Genomic DNA, 6,674 nt, shown 5'->3' with positions numbered 1-6,674 from the left:
ATTTTATTCAGATTCTCTCAGGAAATGATAGGTGATCATATTTGATGGAAAAATCCTTTTACGCATGTGTTCGAATTTCAACAATGGCAGAGTTATAGAACTTTTTTTTTGTTTCGGACTCTGTTGCCTCAAACTGGCTCTACATTATAAAGTACGTTACGGAAGACGACTCTGTTGCTTTTATTTGAAAGATGAGAAAATTTAGCACATGATATAGTAGTGGAACATCTAAATTAGTGGATATAAATAACATTTTGGAAGTGAAAAACTTAAAAGTTAATAATTTTTAAAGTGTTATTATTAATTTTATTCTAAAATAATATATCAAACTAGATTATTTCTAGCAATTAAATTGATGTTCTCTAACTGTTCTACAATTTGTTCTTGGACACCCAACTTCTATCTTTCTTAATTTGGCTGCAATATCGATCTAGACAATTCCTGAGGAAAATTCAATCCAAATCTTCAAAAATCACGATTTTTACCCCACTGTACATGCAATAACCACTTAAATTTCACCTTAACGTCGAAAGGTTATATATCCTCTTGAATTAAGTCATATTTGAAATATAAAACAAATATTTTTTTCCAAGCTAAATATAATCGAGTCCAAAATTGTATATAATCGAATCATATATAGTCGAGTCTGTATAATCGAGACCGACCTGTCTTTCTCTCTTCATTAGAACCAAATCCGGCTTTCCAAAATTGAAATTATTTAATCAGTTCCTTTTTCCAGAGTTTTGATTATTTTTTAAACTCTATATTCAGATCCAGATTCGGATCCTAGATTTGATTTTCACAATCACACCCAACATTAATTTTTAGCACACGGTTTGGCATCCCGATTGATTACATTAAATGAGCCTAAACATATCAGAAAATGTACTACTCTCAAATACTAAGTATAGGATTTGTATAATATATTTGGTAGAGCAGTACAAGCAAACCATTTTTGGTGTGAGGGAAAGGGACCACACGAAAAAGTGGTATAAAAAATCGTACAAAACTTCACCAGTAACTTTAAAAAATCGTGTTTGCTACACAATTTGAAAAAAAAAACATTTTTTTGTGCGGTAAGTAGGGACCCCATAAAAAAAGTTTCCCCAAGAAAATAACTCAAATCCACGCCGTTCACCGTTTGATTTCCTTTTGTTTTCCTGCTTTGCGATGGGACAGTTTGCCTTTTCGGTTGCGTGGTTGTGTTGTCCTTTTAGATGCATGTCAAAACTCTATTAGAAATCATGTCATGCGCAACATAGAGCATTTGATGAAAGGATGGGAATCATTTGAAAAGTGGATAATTCAGACGCAAATATGCCTTTTCCGCACTGGAATGCATATAAAACATCTAAAAAAACTAAAAAACTCATAAACTCATAAAAATTGAACAAAAATTTGTACAAAAAAGGTTTGCCTGTATAAGAAACAAGAGACGCGTTGCAAATAAGCACACATTGAAGCTTTTCGCATGTATACATACACGGCCCAGGCCGAGAAGGATATAGATTCAAGTTTATGCTCTCCTTTTCACTTTTAGGAAACACTTTTCAACTTCATTTTATAATGAGGTGTAATATTATGACGAATTTATGCAACAGCACCAGTGGTTATGTGGATAGCGTGGACGTGTAAAACAGTCTTGCAATCAAGCCGGGCATGGTTCGATCCCCGTTGACATTTGGACATTTTCTTTTTTGGTTATAATCCCAATCTGACGTTCAGTCTGAGAGAAAGAGATGCCTGCTCCCATACAAACATTTCAAAGCTTTTGGAAAAGGTACTTTTATATGGTCAGTGCTATCCAGATTGGAATTACTCTGTCTATTTTGATGTTGAAGATGTACCAAGTTCGGAATATCAATCGAAACTGATCTAAAAAAAATGAAATTCACGTAGGACCGATTTTTTTTCATTTAATTGACCTGTTGATCACTTCGGATATAATCCTCGTAGGAAACAAGATTTAATAATTAACTCTTTAGTAAAAATTATTGTGACTCTGAAATGATTCGATAGTATTCGTAGTTTTGTAACAACTTTCTCATAACATTTAAAAAAACAATTTGAATACTTTAAAATTAACTCAAAGCTTCAACAAATGCTGTTGACTGCTCGCTGACAAGAGCGATACCGAATTACCGAAAATTACAAATGTTATCTTTTATGTTCTCACCCAGTGCAATTGCTTTCTCTTTCCATAGAGATCAGATGCGGTGCAAGCCCACTGTTGCATATCAACCTTACGCGCGGTGTAACGACGTTGTCGAATTATTACGACCCGATCTAGCACAGAACATCTCACAGATACAACGACCAACAATTGTCTATTGTCTATGATGTGAAATTACAAATAATACCAATATATCCATCATCCATGATTGAGCTCTGAATTGTACAGACGTATTTTAATAAACATTATTCCGGTTTTACTGTTACCATATTTATTTTGACGTAAAATTCCGTAAATCAGTTTTCACCCACAAAGTGCTTAACATTTTCAGTTATTTAATAGTTTGTTACCAAGCATATATAGTTTTCTCCACAGTAATAATTGCATGGAAATATTCTCAGTCAATTGATGCAAACATCTATAAAGAAATGATAGTTTTTCAATCTTGAATCTTCCGTTTTTTCATTATATCTTATCATTTTACACCCTATACGCTTTCCTACGTTGAAAGAAACGGCTGAAAAAGGAAATAATCTTTTAAAAATAAATGTTAAAAATGTCTTTTGTCAAATATATTTCTTGCTCCCCGATTAGTGCCGAAGAAAGAAAAAAAAATTGAGTTCTAGTTAAGTCTCAACCAAAGAAGCAATCGTTGGAATGACTATATATTTTTTTTGTTTTTTTGTTCTATAAGTGTTTGTATCTAGAAAGTTCCGCTGAAAAATGTAGAAAAACATTTTATTATATGTGCAGTAGGATAGATTTTCTGCGAAAATCGTAGCTCATATGGCATCAGAACCAAACTTGTAGTTTTAGAAATTTCATCTGAACGAGAGAAGAACGCAATTTCATCAAATCCACTGAACATTCAATCCATTTCTTATAGCTATTTACTGCCGTTCTAGTTAGTTATCCCATGTTCCAAAATCAGCAACTGAGAAAAACGCAATCGAAGTTCTCTAGTATATTTGTCTACCAAAAGCTTTAAACATATCAAATTAGCAATACACCGGGTTTATTATAATCAGTGAACTATTCTTTGATGAAATGTGACACGATACCATCACTTGAATTAATCAAGCTTAATTACGGGCTTAAGATTCATGGTGGGACAGTTATGCCTAGAATATTAACATGAGACAATTGAACTTAATGTTCTTTTTGAAACACTGGGAACAAACAATATTTCTTTTTGTGTTTTTCCGAAAGATTATTCATAAAAACATCACTCCATCAAGTAAAGGTTAAATTTGTCAAAAAGTAACATGTGATAATTTTGTGTACGGGGGTCTTCGTAACCACATTGGTTGCGCGTTCGCTTAGTAAGCGATCGATCGTGAGTTCAAAACTCAGGGCCCTCATTGACCATCTTTGTGTTGTTACAGAATAACGTCCACGCAACAATCATCAGCGATGGAGATCGATCCACGGTCGAATGAAGATCGATTCATCCATACAACTGCTCTGCTATGCAAGAAACATCGGTCTGCTGTTCTATTAATAACTCAACAATCTCAACAGTATCAACTGTCTCCGCTGTCCGGTGGTCTAACTGGATAATGGAAGAACATAAGGAATACTCTTACGCCGAAAAATGGCCACTGTGAAATGTTCTATTTATGTGCACGATTAAAATTCGGCTCTGTTACAACTAAATGCTGATGAGCCTAAAAAAAACTAATGGGTTAAACAAAAGTATGTGTAAAACTGCAGTTTAAAAGCTTAAACAGGTAAACATAATTGTTGAAATAGCAAGTAGCATTGGAACGTAGTATATGATAGTGATATCGCTTGTGAATCGTACAGTGGTGTGAGCGCAGTGAGTGATCACAACACATTTGCGGAATATAAATCTCATTGTTATTAGGCGTTCGCTAACAAGATGTGCACGTATTCTTTTAAACTTTTTTTATTTGTTGGAGAATTAGTTCTTACTACCAAACCATAAATGAGGGCATTAGTCCTGCTGAAAGCGTGTCATGAAATTTTTGTAGGGGAAATGGGGGGAATTTGGACCCCCTAAGCAATTCGCCTAATATTTCCAAATCAATACGGTCTAAATAGAAAATGTCTCATTTTATACTGAGCTACACTTGTTTTCTCTCAATCAATAATGTTAAACCATTATATAAAGCTTCAAATTACCAAATATATCATAAAATAAAAGAGATGATATTTGGACATTGAAATTTGATGCGGGGTGATTTGGACCGTCTGTGGGGTGATTTGGTCCAGTGTGTGTTTCATCGAAAAAAAAAACATACTTATGTTTATGTAAAGTATTTTGGGATAATGTTACAATCAGTAACAGTGTTCTGGGATCGATACCAGGTTTCTTGGCCAGATTCTAGTTCTATTTTTATTTAATAGATAACACGCACCAATAATGCAGACGTTGGCATAAAGTCTCAATTTCATTGATCCAACATTTAGGCAACATGCGATCTGCGACCGTTCCGCGCGATTCGCGTAATCTAGGGTGGCAATGGATGTATGGAAAAAAATTCATCAACAAAAACCGTTCATGTACATTTTGTTTATTGGCCCAAAAAAAATTATCTGTGCAAAATTTCAGCTCAATCGGACATGATTTAGGGGTGACTCAAAGCACTCAAAGTTTTGATTTTTTGGCCACTCAGGCTAAGTTCCAAAAAGTCGATTTTCGGCCAAAATTGTTTTCGAGATAGCAACAGATCTCGACATTTCATGCATTTTTAAGTCATTATCCAAATTACCTACCCCTTGGAAGATTTTCGAGGATGAAACAAAAGAGTCATACAATCACGCGGAAGAAAACACTATGATTAATGCCATACAAATGAAAGTGAAATTTCTGCATAACTCGAAAACTAATCAAGCAAATGGAGCCAAATTTTTCATGCAAAGGTTTTAACAGAACACCAAACGTTTCTATGGTAAATAGACACTACCCCTCTCTTCTTTCTGAGGGGAGGGGTTTGTTGTGACTGCCATACAAATGAAGCATACATTTCTGCATAAATCAAGAACTAACCAAGCAAATGGAACCAAATTTGGCTTTAGGGAGCAATGAATGTTTTTATGGTGGTTTGACACTCTTTTCCTCTCCCTTTAAAAGGGGGTGCGGAGGGGTGCTGAACAACTCGAGAACTAAAGGGGAGCTGCCATACAAATGCAATACAAACTTCTGCATAATTCGAGAACTAATCAAGCAAATGATGCCAAATTACGGATGTGGGAGTTTTTGGGTACGAGAAATGTTTCTATGATGGTATTACACCCCTTCCTACTCTGGAAAGGAGAGGGGGTCCCATAAAAATAATACACATATTCCAACCAAACATGACAATTGAAAATTTTCTGAAAACTCTGAAGCAAAATAGGAAAATTCGAAAGATTCAAATCGCATTTGTTCTACAATTACATATTGACAAGCATTGTTAGTCCATTTGATGTTTGCGGTAACGAAATTGATCTTCGTTCGAAAGTGGAAATGGATTTTAATGTGATAAAACGCACTCCTGTATCGTGTTCTATCTATATAACAGTGTTTGCCAAATGATCCACTCATTGAAAAAATCGCTGTCGTTCGTTCAAATATGATCTTTCAGGAAACATTTCCCCCAGCGGTATTCTATTGTTGTAATGTGCTGCAAATCACGACACAAAAGAGAACGAGACAATCAGCTCGCACTTCATTGCACACCAGCATGCAAACAAAGCTATCATATACGCTTTCAGTGCAGAAAGCTTATTTTCTTCTTTGCCTCTAACATATGCATACCGACCTCTCCATGCATCATGAAACAGCAGGATCATACGGATAACGCAAAGCGAAAGATTCATATTCAGCTAATGTAGCAGATCCTGATTTTTAAGTCTCAGAGAGTGCAAACTATATGATTATTTAGCTCGATAGAGGCTAAGGGAAGGGTAGTCAGATTATATTTTCCATTTTTAACGCCGCTATCCCTTGAAATGTGTATATTCATATAGACCGCATAGTTTTACTAGCAACACCGCTCCAGTGAGAAGCAAAAACTCTCGCGTTATATCTCTTTTCCCATTCGCTGCTCTCCGCAAATGGTGACGTAATGATGACGTAATTTTTCTTGTATCATTTATTGCTTTACACTTGTCTGTGCAGTGGGTTTCGCTATAGTAAAATGAGACGATATATGCGGTTCAAACTTGTATGAAGGCTTCGAAAATAGTGTGCCATGTTTGATAAAACTCGAATATGCAAACAACAGTCTTCGTTCCTCTCTTAGTTTAATCACTAAATGTTACAAAAGTGATTGCTGACATTCATACAAGTATCTGAATGATCCTCTCATATTTGGTTATATGTTCGTGAGAGTTTACTTGCATGACACATTGTGTATCATTTGATTTTGATCGAAATCCAAACACTGCTATATAAACAAAAAGGGGTCGCCGAATGTGTTGATAAGAGAAAAACTCGAGAAAGGAATTGTCCGATTTATTTATTTTATTCTAACACCGTCTTCGACTATTCGTA

The sequence above is a fragment of the Toxorhynchites rutilus genome, chromosome 1 (assembly GCF_029784135.1).
Source record: "Toxorhynchites rutilus septentrionalis strain SRP chromosome 1, ASM2978413v1, whole genome shotgun sequence".
Taxonomy (NCBI): domain Eukaryota; kingdom Metazoa; phylum Arthropoda; class Insecta; order Diptera; family Culicidae; genus Toxorhynchites; species Toxorhynchites rutilus.
Note: the sequence above shows the minus strand (reverse complement) of the source record.